At 37.7% G+C, this 17,348-nt stretch overlaps 1 non-coding gene across 1 annotated transcript; it reads left to right on the top strand.

Moving 5' to 3' along the window:
* The first annotated feature begins 1,934 nt into the window (after positions 1-1,934).
* LOC145278466 (U2 spliceosomal RNA) lies at positions 1,935-2,138 on the top strand. Its single transcript, XR_013868367.1, has one exon. It is a non-coding gene; the product is annotated as a U2 spliceosomal RNA (small nuclear RNA).
* The last annotated feature ends 15,210 nt before the right edge of the window (positions 2,139-17,348 follow it).

Genomic DNA, 17,348 nt, shown 5'->3' with positions numbered 1-17,348 from the left:
GCGACTACACCAGTCCTGCATGGGATAGCTCTCCCTGGAGGCACACAAGCCAGGGTTTCCGCATTCGCTGATGACGTCACCGTGCTCGTGTCTTGCCCCACGGACATTCAAGCGGTCACCGAGGCGCTCGATCAATACGAAGAAGTTACAGGGGCCCGTCTTCAATCGCAGTAAGTCGGTGGATCTGCGGTTGGGTGCCTGGACCGGAGTAAATTCGCTTCCAGCTATCTTCAGTTAGACTGACGGCCTGGTCCGGATCATTGGTGTGTGGTTCGGACCGGGTCTCCAGCTGAAGAAAAACTGGTTGGAAGTAGAGACCAAGGTCGAATCTTCTGTCAAGATATGGGTTCGAAGGAAATTGTCCTTGAAGGGTCGGGCGAAGGTGCTGCATACATCTTTCTGCTCATCCTTTATCGTCTGTGTGTACTTCCCCTCCCTGCAAAACGACGATTAAGCTTACAGGAGAACCTCGACACACTCTTGTGGAACGAGGGTAAGCATTATGTTTGCAAGGAGGCTTGGGACTGCTCGATCTCCTGTGTCACAAGCATGCAGAGAGGTTGGCCTTCCTGAGCCGTTCGTTGTACGTAGACGTTCCATGGGTCACTGCGGTTGGAAGTTCGTTTCCAATCATATGGATCACATGCCTCAAGCGAGTCCGTGAAGGGATATCTGTTCCGGATCGGGATCTGATCGTCTACTTTAAACATCTGCTTAAAGTAAAGATCAGATGCGATTGGATGAGGTTGCCTCGAGTGGCCTTTGGCAAGAGGTGGGTGCATGACGCTAGCTTGTGCATCCGATGAGGCGCCAAGTTTGAATTTGTGTTACCAACATAAGCATGGCATATGCGGTACTGGGTCCTACGGAGCCCATCCCGCTAGGCTAGACAAATAAAAAGTAAAGAGACTCTTGACTGCTGGTACAAATGAGATCCTGTCCCCCGATTGTTTGTTTTTTGGCACTAGAGAACCTTCCGAGGGTACTCTACCACTACCCCACCTCTATCTTTTTGGTGTTATCACCCCCTAGTCAACCCCTACTCGAAGGTCGCCAGCTACCCCCCCCCTCTTCCCCTTTTTTTTGTTTTTGACAATTATTTATTTTTCATTCCTACACCCAATAAGAATTCTTCCCAATCCCCACAAGGGATCTTCCCGCTTGTTTTCGGTGCCCCGGAAAACAGTAGGTGATCTAACTTTCTAGATTAGCTCAGGGAGGGACCTTACTAACAATGCACTAGGAAATTTTATTTTTTGTATATTTTTTTCTAGATTCCCCACTCCCCAACACGAACTGTTTCTCTTTCAAATTCAAGAACTTTTTATTTTCCAATGAATTGAACTTTTTTCACACGCACACACACGCATTTAAAAAAAATGTACACACACACACACACACACACACACACACACACACACAGAAATTGTGAATATATTCTTTTTTGCAAAAACGCTGGGGTTTTCATTAGTTAGTTTAGAGTCCACAGAGTGAATGAGGTATTGTGGTAAATGTTGCCAGTCAAGAGTAAAGTCGCCAAAGACTCCAATTTTCACTTTAGAAACAAAGACCCTGTAAAACTCCCCATCCCACTTCTTGTATGGCCTTGTGCCTAAGTTTGTTTACAAATGTTAATTTTTTGCTTTTACTTTCTGAATTTGTCATTATTTAATTGTAAAATTTTTTCATTATAGAAATAAACTATATAAACAAGATCAAAGTGTAGTATCTGTTCCGGCAGATACTATAAGCAAAGACTATATGTGGTGGCAACCTCACATATAAGACCTTGGTCAATGTAGGGGCAACCCTTCATACCAATTGTCACTATCCAGCTCCCCTACTCCCCGAGGAGTTGGTCCCCATTTCCCCTTCACTCCTCACATTAAAAATCGGCCTTGTGCCTAATTTGATCGGTGAGGGAGCAAATAAATACCCTTTTCTTGGCCTTTTGGCTAAGATCAAAGTGTAGTATCTGTTACACGCTGTACTTATATTTGTAACTTTGTGATATAAAGTGTGTGATCACTTTTCTGTATTAATTTAATGCAAAATGATCACCCTCTTTACAACCAGTCAGTTTCAAAACCATTCAAGTCATTCACCAGATCATTCAAGTTGTTTTTGAAGGATTCCAGTTATTTTTTAAGCATTCAAGTCATTCTTAAGGTCATTCAATTCATCCTTAAGTTCATTAAAGTAATTCTAAGTCATTTACTTTTTATTTATTTAAGTCATTTCAGCCCGTTTTTCGGTCATTTTAGTTTATCTTTAAGAATTTCATGTCAATCCTACATTCACGCATTCATTCATTACACGAGAGCACGCGACTAATTACTATCGGCCTTGTTAATGTGGGAGGAAAGGGAGCACTCTGGCTTTATCCAAATAAATAGTAATTGTCTCAGTATAAAATGATATGACCAAGGACCAATTACTTACAGAACAGATACTACCTGGCCTGAAAGCCAGGCGTTTGCATTCAAATAGTTTTGCTTTATTTATATGAAAAATGCAAACAAACATAGTGGGAATTTTATTTAACTTGATCAAAAAAAGATAGGGACAAAGTCCGTTTGCAAATCTGAGATATTACGATATGGGAAGTATGCAGAAAACTTCTCGCGGAATCTAACTGACACAAGAACAATAAGATACAAAAAGCCTCTCATGGACAAACACAAATGTTCGCGTCCATTTTGCCCTTCATATTATAGGAGATGACCTTCCACTTCTTGTAATAAATCATTTTACCAAAGAAAACTTCATAAGTTTTGGTCTCGGTTACGCTTATAGCTGATGGCACTCAAGTCATCTATTTTTTATATAAATAATTTTACCAAGAATTTTTCATAAGTTTTAATTTCGAATTCAAATATAGCTGAAGGAACTCCATATATATATATATATATATATATATATATATATATATATATATATATATATACACACATTTCCACAGCCAAACAACGTCGCAGCTACAAGAGCCATGAAAATCAACGAACTGAAAGTCCAAGACTCGATGTTCGCCCTCATATGGGCTCATCATTACACATATCCGAACTTGGGATTTGAAACCCGAGCCCTTTGTATGCAAAGCAAGCACTCTGCCAACTGAGCAATCGCCCCGCACACAAAAAAGTATATTAACTAACACAGACAAAGCAAACTGCGGCGTAATCCGTCTTGTAAATGGGCCTACTTCGTCTCGAACAAGGGACGCAGTCATCCAACCAGCTATAACCCAAGCCGATATCTCAAAAGTAGGAATATTTGAACTAGCTATATATATATATATATATATATATATATATATATATATATATATATATATATATATATATATATATATTTTAACCGGCTAAAGACCCATAAAAAACGGCTCGCAAAAAATCCAACCGTTTGAGGTGCCTAGCGCCGCTCTGCGACATTTAGTTTCGGAGGAGATAGAGTTTGAAAATATGGAGACAGACAGAAAGACAGACAAACAGACAGACAGACTGACCGACAGCAGACATACATATAGCCGTTTGTATATTAGATTAGAAATTGGCTATCAAACGCCGGCAAGATAACTTTATATGTTAGATTGAATATTTTCGAGAAAAAAAAGATGATTGCCATTAATGCATATTCATTCACAACTTTCTTAAGAGAACCTCGCAGCTGAATATTCCTCCCTCACTTTACAAATCAAACTATTTCCGCTTTCAACATTTGAAAGTGGATGAATAAAAGACCTAGTAACAATGAATACCATTTTAGTGGACGGAATCAAAATTCGGTCGACGATTTTAATTAATTTTCTAAATATTGTTCGTAAATCGATGTACATGTAAACTAAACGCATTTTTACCATTAAAAATTATTAATTTATTCTTCGCTCCAAATCAAGAGTTTTTTTTAAATTTTTTAAACAGTATATTTCGCATAAAGTTTTATAATTTCTCTCATCTTTGCAATAATATGACGAATAATACAATGAAATGAATGGTTCTTGTCTTGAGGAAGCACCATGTATTGACAAGCCTTCACTCCTGATCTGAAATGTAACACGTATATCAAATCTGTTGCCGAGATAGCGGGAAAATGGTTGGATCATTGTACCGACCTAGTAGATATCTCACTGCCGATGAAATTCTCTATCTATATAAAAGCCAAATACGTCCTAAGATGGAGTACTGTTTCTACATCTGGGCAGGAGCTTCTCAGCGCGACTTATCTTGCCGTGATAGAGTTCAAAACCGGATTCGAAACCTAGTGGGCAATGCCCTTTTCTCTTCCTTGCAACCTCTTTCCCACAAAAAAAAAAAAAACATTGAGAACCTGTCTCTTCGCTATCGTTATTTTCATGGCAAGTGCTTGTTTGAGCTCCAATCTATGGCCCCCTTTGCCAAACTCTCGCAAAACACTCGACTAGCTGCAACCACTATCAACATTTTTCCTCACTCTCTATTTGTGCCTAATTTAATACGCATATTCCATGAACAAAGTTTCTTTCCTAAAAATGCCCGCATGTAGAACACTGTTCCACTGGCCTGCTTTCCGGCCGATTATAAAATGATAGACTTCAAGTCCAATGTAAACAAGTTCTTGTTGAACCGTCCCCTTAATTAATCTAAATTCTACCTAATGTACACTATTAACGATTAATAAACTACCACCTTACATTCATTAACCTTCATCCCTGAATAGCTTTCAGGTCTTGATAAGTGGTGACTACTTTGTAAAAGTCGAAAGAAAACTCAAACTGCGTAATGAAATACTACTACTACTACTACTACACTACTACTACTACTACTACTACTACTAATAATAATAATGTAACATTATACGCATTGATGTAGCAGTAACAACCCGTTAACATGTAGACACTTGACACCCAACACGTTGTGGATTTAGTCGCAAAGGAGACAGAAAACAGAAAATAACTTTAACACCTTTTTCAGGTTTTAAGAAAAGACCTTTATTTCTCATTCCCGCGCCACGCGTGCCTTTTCGTTACAGTTATAGTCTTTTACTTTTTCCTTATCATGACGACACTTCGCATATGGCTTGGCATTCGCATACAGCCGCCATACGCGCGTCCGCACTCTGTTCCAATAATGATAATAATATCGCGAAAGAGAAGTGGTTTGAGAAATAATACATGGTCAATTCATTATGGATCTACCAGAGGTAATGGGCAAATTAAAAACTTATCTGTGTTTGTCAAAATGTGACTTGAAGATTGGGACAGAATTCCTAATATATACATCATAGGAATTTTTGATCAAGACAAATTACGTGAAGCATCGCATTAATAAAACGACAGAAAAATTCCAAAAGTAATGACTCCTATTTTTTTCATTCCGCTCGAATGCATCAGAGGGGATTGAAAATTCCATTGTTACAATGATTGAACTTATGCATTCATGATTTAAGAGCTTCATGCCTCTGTTGCAGGTATTGACAGTGTAAGACTAACAAAGCAACCTCTGCACGGAATGTACGTCAGAACCAGACATGCGTCATTGAATTCATGGCAAAACTGCACTGAGAATGGTGGTGACTGTACGGAAAAATAAAATTCAAGAGAACAAAAGGTAGCTTATTTTAATGGTACAACTTCCGTCTGCATAGTTCTTTAACTATTTTGAGGTTATATATATATATATATATATATATATATATATATATATATATATATATATATATATATATATAAGAAAGAAAGGCTTTACGTTTTAATTGCCCTAGTATGACAAAGCGCACTCCGGACGCTCATGGCTGGCAAATGTGCACTGAGAATACTGGTGATTATGAAGAAAAATAAAAATAAATTATGGAACACAAAATGTCGCTTGTTTTAATGATACCACTTTCCGTCTGTGTAGCTCTTATATTTTTGAGTTAGAAAAATAGGAGACTTTACTTTTGAAACGACCCTCGTATATACTTGAGGAAAAAACAACAAAAGAACGATTAGGTCTGACAGACAAGAAGGTGAAAGTATGCGCATCGGACTGGAAATCATTTGGCCCATACGCAGAAACTTTATAAGTAACGGGCACTGGCGACGGATCCAACTCATTTACTTTGGAGCAGAGAGTCGATAAAATGTAACGTTCTCTTTTACGGACTCAGACCTTGTATGTAATAACAGTAGCAAAAAACAAAATCAAAAAAATAATAAATAAATAAACAACAAAAAAAAACATAAGAACTTCGACACGAACTTTCCATGTTCAAGAAAAATTATTTATTTTTTTCGTTTACTACGCTAGTCATCGACACGTATTTAACACAAGTATGTTCTTTTCTTAACCGCCATGTCGGCTGGCTGTCATTGCACGGCACCAGACACAGCTGACTGTCAATATCCGGTACTAGATAAAACTGGCTATAAAACACGGCACAAGACAGAGCTAGCTGTCAATACACTGCACCAGGCATAGACGACTCTAAATTGAATGTGTAAGAGGAAGAGCTGTCGCGTGCATACCGAGCATAACTTTCCACTCGTCTTTTTCCTCTCTTTTTCCTACTATTATTTCTTTCCTTGATATGCATTTCGCTTCACGTCACTGCTTAAAGTGCTGACGGCACGCCATTTAAATGGCGGAACCAGACTCCGTTACGAAATAACTTTTTATCAAGAACTATATAAAACAAAAGAAAAAAAATTGTTGTGATATGTTTAAATAATAACAATATGCACGAAATAAATTAGAGTGGTTTAAAATGCCACTAAAACGGTAGTAAACTTTTATACTGACCTGATATTTCTATCAATACTTACCCCCGTAACCGGCGCGGTCTTCTTTCCAAAATGCTACGCATGCGAAACACATCGTATCTGTGTTGTTCCTACTGGCAAGTCAACTTTCCCGCTACTCAGATACTTGTATTGTTCACATATCTACTGTATCATTTTAATTTTCATATAAAAGAAGACGATCAGAATAAACATTTAAAAAAGAAATAAACATTAAATGTTGCTGTGTAAGCTATGTCTTATTCGCATAATATGCCTGATTCATTTTAAACAATACGACGCTGACTTCTTTCCCTCTTCAATAAACCCATTTAGTAAAGAGAATAAATCAATCGATTTGCTTTGCAAATCGAAGTTTAGGCTATTATTTTGATGAATAGCACCATTCTCGAAAACATTTTTGAATCGTTACCCTTCAAAAATAGTAAAAGAAAATAATAATTCAAAAAACTGTTTTCTTTGCCGACTAAATGCGTGATTAAAAAACAAAACAAAATTATTTGCAGCATTAAAGCAAAGTCGCCATTATTCTTATAGCTAAGCTATTTAATCGCTACAATAAAAAAGCTATAACAGGAAACAATAATAATTTATACAAAATATAATTTTTATATAAAGGAAACGTGTATATTCATGTTTTTCTTTTTTATTTTCTCTCATTTTGTTTTTGCTAGAGCCAGGAGCATCTTTTTTTTTTTTTTTACAAGAGTGTCACCACTTATCAAGGCCCAGAGGCCACTCGAGGATAAGGGTTAACCGGATACTCAACATTCACTTGCAATTGCAGACACTCCAACCGAGAAATTTTTTTAAAAGATTCTTACCGTCCCGTTTAATGCAGTTGATTGTATTTCTGTTGCACTTATTTCATCGAGAATATTTGCCAGATACTTTTTGAAATTCGTTTTAACGAGTCCGATTGCTCCTATAATTATTGAAACAATAGAGATCTTCCTAAGATTTTCTTTTCATGTCGTACAGGGTGAAACGATAAAGTGTCACCCTAACGAAAACAAGACTACAGCTTTATGTTAAAACTTTTATTGAACAAATCAATTCAGGTAACTTTATGTAGTAGAGCTGACAGCTGTTGGTAATGTTCTCAACGTATGACCAAACGAAATAGTCCAGCGGATTCAGGTCGGGTGAGGAGGGGGAGCCAGTGAGAGAAGAGTACACAGTCGTAGCACTCCTTCTGAAGCAAAGCGTGGGTTTTTTTGGACTTGTGGACTGGCGCCGAGTCCTGCTGCCACACCCAGGGTCTACCAGTGGCCACTTGATTGCACCAGGGGATCACCACACTTTTCAGCACAACGAAGTAAACTTTGGTGTTGACTTTCAAGCCGACTTCGGAGATGTGAGGTGGCAAGGTGTGGCTCTCATTTGAAATCACACCAAAGACCATAACCGTGGCCGGAAACTTTGTTTTCACCACCCTGGGCACGTCTCTGTTATTCGTGGCAATCCAACGATGCATTTTGAGGGTGCTGGCAATGGTCCCGTTGTCATAACGTGGATCAGATGAGAGCATGAGTTGTACAGCGGCGCATCTTCCATCTTGCTCGTTGAATCTTTAAACATGATAGAAGGCTCCTATCGCTCTTGGGATTTGTCCACAACCGGGCAACTAGTAGATTGTCTGCAGCAAAAAAAAAGAAGAAAAAAAAAAGATTGTCTGCAGCAAAAAAAAAAAAAAAAAGAAAAAAAAAGAAAACCGGTTTTCATCAAACGCAAATGGAATCACGTCGCCGTTTTTAGGGCACCTATTTTATCGTTTCACCCTGTACTTAAGACGTTCGTATTTCGTTATATATTCCCCATCTCAATTCTGTTTTACCCAGCATCATTGGGGAAACTAACTTCTACTAAGGTTTTTTCTTCCTCCGTCTTGTCCCATATTATTATGTCAGGTTTAATAGCTCTGTTTTCTAGGAACGTAGTTGTAGGAAATGCATAATCATATTGGATGGGACATGGCATTTTTTAAAAATTCCAATTTACACCCCAAACAAGGTACAATGCCACTTTGAAGTAGGGAGCTACAATCGGGGACATAAGTTGAAGGGATATTATGAAGGGAGATGAGCAGCAAGATGTCTGTTCACATTACACTTAAACTTGTGCATGTCAGTACAGTTGGGAAAACAGAATCCCGGAAGGGAGTTTCAAAGTCTAGCAGTTCTGGCGGAAAAAAACTTGGAATAGAAGGCTTTCTTACACCTAGGGATCTCTACTGTGTAGGGGTGGGTTTTAACTGCTTGTCAGATTTGTCGGGGGTATTTACTTCGAGGCGGTACAAGTGCTTGTAGTTCGTCGGAGCATTCACCATTAAAATATTTGTAGAGCAGGCTAAGGGACGCAACATTTCGTCGATGGGACAAAGGCTGAAGCTTAGATGACAGTTTAGGACCTATCAGATTGGCTACTCTCTTTTGAACCCTGTCCAGATGCGCCAGCCCAAGTTATTTCTGGTATATGTCTCCAGGATTTGCTGCTGCATTCAATATTCAACTTTTTTTAAATTGTACAGTAAAGATATTTACGCACTCCATTGCGTCGTATTCTATAGCAGAACCTTTCAACTGGATGTCAGGTAGCTCTATTTATGTGTCAGAATCTACACTTGTCATTGATGAGACCACCCATCTTCTTACAAACATTGTTTATGAAGCTTTGGTCTCGAGGAAGCCATTATCATCCACTCCTGATAACAGTAAAGTGATTCTCTTCCAGCAAGTCAATAGAATATTCCTTACTATATATTCCAGGGTCAATTTATTCAGAAAATGTTTCTCACGTTGTTGGTTGACCCATTCTTCAAAATGTCTTCAATGGAAAATCTTGGTGTATTTTTGGCAAAACTTTTGAGCTATATCCGTGGCAGACTTATTTTGCGTTTCCATCTCGTTTGTAAGACAGTTTTGTCCAAAAATTTTGGGTAGCATGCTCTTGTTCCGTCAGCCTCGCATGGGTAGAAAGTCCTATGTAAATCGTCATTGTATTTTGAAGATTGAACCTTCAACCCCTAGAAGAGTGTAACTTACAACTAAATTTCGCCACTTATCTCCAACACCACGGGATTTTAAGAAGGTCGGAGACTGCATCGACCTAATCGTTGTGAAAATAATGTCCAGGATGAGAATAGTACTCAGAAGAATTCAAATAAACTTTCTGGTGGAGTTCGTATCTTTTGGATTAGTAGCTTATAAAAGAGAACGTTTATTTTTAAGATGATCCATTCAATCTCTGCATTTTTCGATAAGACTACTATTACAAACTTAAACGTAACAAACCGACGGACGGGTGGACAGAGCCTGTTAGAGAGATACATGGACGTACCCAAAATGCTATTTAAAACCTAAATCTAATCAATTAACATACGATTCCAATCTTAAGCGCGTCAATCCAATGAACGAACTTCAACGGACTGACAGATATTGTCTCATGTAGATATGCGTCGGTACATCTCAAAAGGTTATCCAAACTAGTTCAAAAAATTGCCTAAATGCATATGAGCGTCTGCGCATGCGAACGCGGTTTTTCTTGAATCGGTGAACAGCGCTTGTATGATTAGCCATTTTGTAATGGCGGCTTAATTATGCTAATCGGATTTACCTAAAATGAATTGGGCAGAAATCTTACAACCGCCATGATAATTTATGCGTCTTTATAGAAGTTGTTAAGTAATTATTTAAACATTTCTCCATTGTTTATCGCAGGGAAAGATGTATTATTTTTAGAAGGTGCGAGTCGAATATTTATCGCATGCAACATCGGAATCTGCTGCGTTGTTTATTTCCCAAAAGTAATAACACACACACACACACACACACACACACACACTTATATATCGTGTATATTCAGGCAGCAAGTCTTCATTTAAACATATACAGTTGTAAAGCACGGTGAGTTTCTGTTTAACGAACTTCCTTTTGATTTTTTTCCAATTTACGTATTAATCTTTTTTGTAGTATTTCACTTGTTTGTATGTACGATCCATATGTTTTGTGTTGTTGCGCTTTCTACTGAAACATCAGTCGTCTTCAGGCGGTTATTTATCTGCTTGGTTTAAAAACGTGTGACTATTTATAGAAAAGTACGTTTTGGGAGACGTGGTCATGTGGTTAAGGCGTATCAAATTGGATGTATGTACAGTATTGTAGAAAGCAGTAGTAAGCGCAAGTGGAAACAATGCTACAACACGAACATATGGTCCTACATATACAAGTATTCGATAATACTACAAAAAAAAAAAATTAGTACATAAATTGGAAAAAGCAAAAAGAAAGTCGTTAAACAAGAACTTTCTATGCATTTCAACAATATATATATATATATATATATATATATATATATATATATATATATATATATATATATATATAAAATAGGTTAAGAAATTCCAACGAAAGAAAGATGTATATTTAAATAAGGGGGTGGTCACCAACAATGTGTATTTTTTTAACATTATTTTATTATTCCGTGTCTTGGTTTTTCATTGAGAATTATGTTTAGATCATTGTAATAATGTTTTTAAATCATTGAAATCGTTTTTAACGCGTTTCAGACGTTCTGTGAAGCGTCCTCTTCAGAAATTATTTTCAAAATGTGTTGGAGATGTAAAAATAGCATTTTCGTAGTTCATTAGATTCTAACGGGAAATAGGAGGAGAGACTTAACATTCTGATTCATATAGAGAGCTGAATGGGGTATAGATGATGAAGAAAGTCAAGATAACACCAATAATAATATGAGCACTAGGAACAATCTGGAAAAAAGTTTGAAAAAAGAATGGGAGAAATCGGAATCAGAAGAATAGCTGACAAGATATAACGGATAGCAATAATGAAAACGGCTGAAATATTAAGGAAAACCCGTGAATGCGGAGACTTATACACATGAGTTACAGGCGCTAACTGGACACGTAGAAACCGCTGCTGAAGTGATACACAAAGAAACCACATAAAATTAAGAAAATTGAAACTTTATAATTGTAAGTTTACCTCCGCCAAAAATAGCATCAACTGGTACCACACCAAATAGTCGTGAAGAGTCAAAGAGGATGGAAAGTCTGAAGAGACAAATCGCTAACTAGACCTCCACTGGATTTTGGGGAGTCTTAGTGCCACCCAAATGATAGTGAAGCTAATGGTCGTTGCCAGCGAAAAATCAATGGTAAATAGCTGTTGCAATAATGCAAATTAATTTGCAAAAGTTATCGAAAGAGGCGGAGAGTATTAGAAATTTGGGAAGACTTGTCGTCTGTCAGACTACAGGGAATGTTGTTATCCAGGAGAATTCTTTGATACTGGCCTGTGTGAAAATTCTAAGTAAGTTAATAATAATAATAATAATAATAATAATAATAATAATAATAATAATAATAATAATAATAATAATAATGAGCATTAGATGCAGTCGCGAGAAACCTGGAACAATACTAGGAGAAATTGGAATCAAGGGGAAGACTGGGGCTTTACAAAAGGTGATAATAATGAAAACAGCTGAAATCTTTTAAAAATTCCTGGAATGCCGACATACATTACAAACATGAATCAACCAAACGAAAAATGCAGCATAAGTACATCAAGACGATGAAAGGCACATCACATGGATCAAGGGGAACAAACACTGCAAGAAATCGTATAAACTATTCCAGCAAGAAAAAATGCCTCGCCTAATATCGCCCAAAATGGTTGTAAATATTTAAGGAGGATGGAAACACCGAGGAGGGGAGGCACTAATCTAGCCTCCACTGGAAAAGTTTGGAGAACACTTGGATCTTAGGGAGGCTTTCTGTCACCCAAACTCCAGGAAATATTATGACCGTTTTCAGTGAGAAATCAATGGCAAGTGGCTGTTACGATAACGCAAAGTTATTTGAAATGGTTATCGAAAGAGTGGAGAGTTCTGGCAATAGACTTGTTGTATCTCCTAGACTCCAGGGAATACCGCTAGTTATTATCAGTGAGTAATCGCTGATGATTACCTATATAAGAACTCCTAGTGAATAAATAATAATAATAATAATAATAATAATAATAATAATAATAATACTCTGCTTCTCTCCTTCTCTTCTCCACCCTCTATCTCCTTCCCTTCCTTCATCCCCCTTCAATCCTCCCTCTAGTTGCAAAACGTTAAAAAAAATTGTAGTGCTAACATCAGCTGGTAATACACCAACTGGTCGAAGAGTCAAGGAGGATAAAAAACCGAGGAGTGAAAGCGCTTACCAGACGTCCACTGGATTGGTGCAGAGGGGAATGCGACTTTGAGGAGGCTTATTGCTACCCAAATTTAAGTGAATACCAATGGCCATTACTAGGGAGAAAGCAACGGCAAGCGACTGTTGCGATAATGCAAATTAATTTGCAAAAGTTTATCGAAAGAAATGAAGAGTACTGGAAATCTGAGGAGACTTGCGGCCGCCTAGACTCCAAAGAACATCACCGGTTGTTATCGGCAAGCAATCTCTGATGATGACCTGTGGGAAAACACCTGATGAATTTAAAGGAGAAACAGAGCAAATACACAGAGCTAGCCCGAGAGCTGAAAGGGATATGGAAGATGAAGAAAATCAAAATAATACCTGTAATAGTAGGAGCACTAGGAACAATTCCGAAAAACTTTGAAAAAAGAATGGAAGAAATATGAATCAAAGGAATGACTGGAAAAATACAACGAACAACAATAATGAAAACAGCTGAAATATTAAGGAAACCCTTGAATCTAACACACAGGAGCAACAAGCGCGGGCCAGACAAACTGCTACAGAGACAAAGCATGAAGCGCTACATGGAACCAAGAACAATGAAGCTGCATACCTATAAGTTCTCTAACCCCCCATCCCCCATTACCACATCACTGTCCCCCCCAAAAAAAAGTGAGACCGAATAGCCAAGTAGTCAAGGAGGAAGGAAAGACTAAGGAGTGAGCACTGACCAGATCTCCACTATATAAGTGCGAAGAGAACATGGACCTTGGAGAGGCTTATTGTCACTCGAATTCCAGTAAAGATCAATGACCACTGCCAGCGAGAAATCAATGGCAAGCAGATAGCGATAATTTAAATTTATTTGCAAATGTTATCGAAAAAGGTGGAGAGTACTGAAAAATCTGGGGAGATCTTTAATGACCTGCGTGGAAGCTCCTTGTGAGCCAATGGGGAAAAATATCCTGCCAAGAAAGTATTTTCCCACCGGTATTTTTTATTTATTTATTTTTTTATGCTTAATTGTCGATTTATTAATATTCTTTATTTTGACTCAATCTCTGCCAAATATAATATTAATTCCAGTAAGTTGTTAAATGCAAATGTACCTAAAATATCCCCCCCCAAGAAAGGAGAAAGGAAGGGGAAAAATAATCGGGAACTATATCCAACGGTATTACGACGAATCCACAATACCTGTAAGTATGGGAGGGGAATCTATCTTAAAATATCTCTAATTTCGAATTACAACTACGGACTTATACTAAGTAAATATTAATAAGTCCTTTGAACCCCTTTCCTTAATTTTTTATTTTTATTTTTCAAATTTTAATTTTATTTATTTATTTTTCATTTTATTTTATTATTTTATTTTATTTTTTCTTTATGTTACTTTATTTGTTTTTATATATATATATTTTTTGCTCATGTCCCATATGTATGTGTGATAGTGCACGATACCTCCTGTATACATGGGGGCGTTACACTATCCATGCAACAGAACCACAGTTAAAACAACCCTGGGCCCGGTGTTGCCACAAACACCAAAATATGAAAAATGTCAATTACAAATAATCCAAAAAGTGGGACCCAGAAGGAAGATCTGGGTGTCATGATCGGCAGGTGCTCCTTCGGTAGCTAGCATGGAGGACCCGGTCGTCATCCTACGAATGTTGGCCAACTTTCTAATTTCAGAAACTCAAATAACATGGACGCTGAACAGGAAAGTATAACCTCTAATTTCAGGGAACAAAAACATACCGAACAAACACAGCGCAGCCATGATAACCATCAAAATGAAAAAATTCGAAGAAAGAAATGGACAACAAAAGAGAATAGACTCGTAATGGAATGCTATTATAGAAGTCATCCTAAATATAGACATGGAGGTTATCGGAAACGAATGAAAGAACTATGGGACCTATCCAGTGACTTCCATACGACAGAACAAAGAATTGCGGACCAAGCAAGACTAATACTCAAGAAAGGTTGGCTCTCTAAACTAGAACTAACAGAAATACAGCGAAAAATAAATGATGAAACTGAACAAGAAGCATCCCCCAACGGAACCGCATGTAGAGCAACACCACAAGTAAAAACACCAAATGCCGATGGCCAACAAAGAACGATGTGGAAACCGAGAACAATGAAACATAACTATCAGAGAATTAAGCAAATGAAATAAATAAAATAATACAGCTGATTAACGAGGAAAAAACAAAGCTCCCATCGTTAAGAAACCAAGAGCAGAAGAAATTAGAAACAGAAACAGAGAAGGTTAACAAGATCCTCCCACATATCCCAACAAACACAATCACAGACTTAAACAATCTCATTTACGCAGGGGTAAAAATGGTAAGTATAAATCTCAAATCAGAAAAACAACCGGGGACAAGCGGACCGACAAAACCTGGATGGGAAATAAGACTAGAAACCCAAATACACAAACATAAAAAAGAAGCCAAAAAGATCAACAGGAAGAAGGCAATGTGGAGAAAACAGAACATTGCAAATTAACTGACAGGGAGAGGCTAAACAAGAAACATGAAGAACTGGACCAAAAAATAAAAGCAAAAGAAGAGAGATTGAGACGATATAAATATAAATCTGAACAATGCAAACAAAACAGAACATTTGAAACTAATGGAAGCCAATTCTACCAAAATGTGAACGGAGAAAAAACAAAAACAACAACCAAATCCGACAGAAACAAAACTAAAAACTAAAAATATGGGAAGAGCGACGAGATCACAATAGAAATGCTGAACGGTTTAAAGACATAAAAGAAGAGTTAGAACAAGTAGAAGTAGAAGAAGAAACAGTGAATGAAATCAACAAGGAAACCCTAAAGAAAACCATAGGAAAAATAGCAAACTGAAGAGCACCAGGGCACGACGAGATACATGCATACTGGTTCAAATAATTCACAACCTTACACGAAAGGCTAGCCCAAAACCCGAAAAGATGTATACAGGAAGCAAGCGTGCCAGACTGGATGACAAAAGAAACTACTACAGAAGGACACGGAGAAAGGAACCGTCCCTAGCAACTATAGGCCAATCACGTGCTTACCAACTATGTAGAAGATACTGACAGCACAACTGAGGAAACAAATCTACCACTCCCTGAATAATCCTGGACTCATCCTCGAGGAGCAGAAAGGATGCCAAAAAGGAAAAAGAGGAACGCATCACCTGTTATATATAGATCAAAAGTTCCTAAAGGAGGTAAAAAGGAGGAGAAAGAATTTAGCCATGGCATGAATCGACTACAAAAAAGGCGTACAACAGGATTCCCCAAGCATGGATAATAGAATGCTTAAAAATGTATAAAATACCAAGCGGGATTACCAACGTAATAGAAAATGCAATGAAAACATGGAGACTGGAATTGACAGCCGATGGACAACACATCACAGAAATTAACATACAAAGAGGCATCTTTCAAGCAGACTCACTATCACCACTACTGTTCATCATAGCCATGATGTCCTTGAACAGGATTCTGAGAAAGTGCCAAGCCGGATACAAGTTCTCCAATACAGAGGAAAAAAATGAACCACCTGATGTACATGGACGGTCTGAAACTATTTGCAAGGACCGAAAAGGAGCTAGAGACACTAATTAACACTACCAGGATCTTCAGCCAAGATATCCAAATGGAATTTGGAATGCGCACAACTAGTTATAAGAAAGGGAAAGCTGGAAACGACAGAAGGCATGGAACTACCCAACCAAACAGAAATGAGGGCACTAGGGGAACAACACGACTATAAATACTTGGGAATTCTGGAAGCGGACACCATCAGAGCAACAGAAATGAAAGAAAAAATTGGAAAGGAATACCTCAGGAGAACAAGAAAACTCCTGGAAACGAAAGCATATAGCAGAAACCTTATAAAAGGTATAAATACATGAGCAGTATCACTAGTAAGATACTCTGGACTGTTTATAGGGTAGACAAAAGAAGAACTGAGACAACGACCAGAAAACCAGGAAACTCATGACCATGCATAATGCACTACACCCAAAGGACGATACTGACAGACTCTACGTGAAAAGGAAAGTCGGCGGGAGAGGCCTGATCTGTATAGAAAACTGCATGAAGGATACGAAAAAAAGAACTAGAAAAATACATAATGCAAAACACTGAAAGCATAATTATGACAGCGAGAGACACACACACAAAAAAAACAACAACAAAACAGAAAACAGAGACAAACGACAAAACGATAAAAGTGAAATGGGAAGAGAAACAGCTCCACGGAAGATTCATAAGAATGACAAAAGATGAGAATAACGAAAACACCTGGATATGGATGCGAAAAGGACATATAAACTGAATCTCTTATAACTGCAGCACAAGATTACTCGATAAGAA

This window comes from Euprymna scolopes, chromosome 6 (genome assembly GCF_053919585.1).
Source record: "Euprymna scolopes isolate OS-2025 chromosome 6, ASM5391958v1, whole genome shotgun sequence".
Lineage (NCBI taxonomy): Eukaryota > Metazoa > Mollusca > Cephalopoda > Sepiida > Sepiolidae > Euprymna > Euprymna scolopes.
This window is presented reverse-complemented; position numbering and strand designations above follow the sequence as displayed.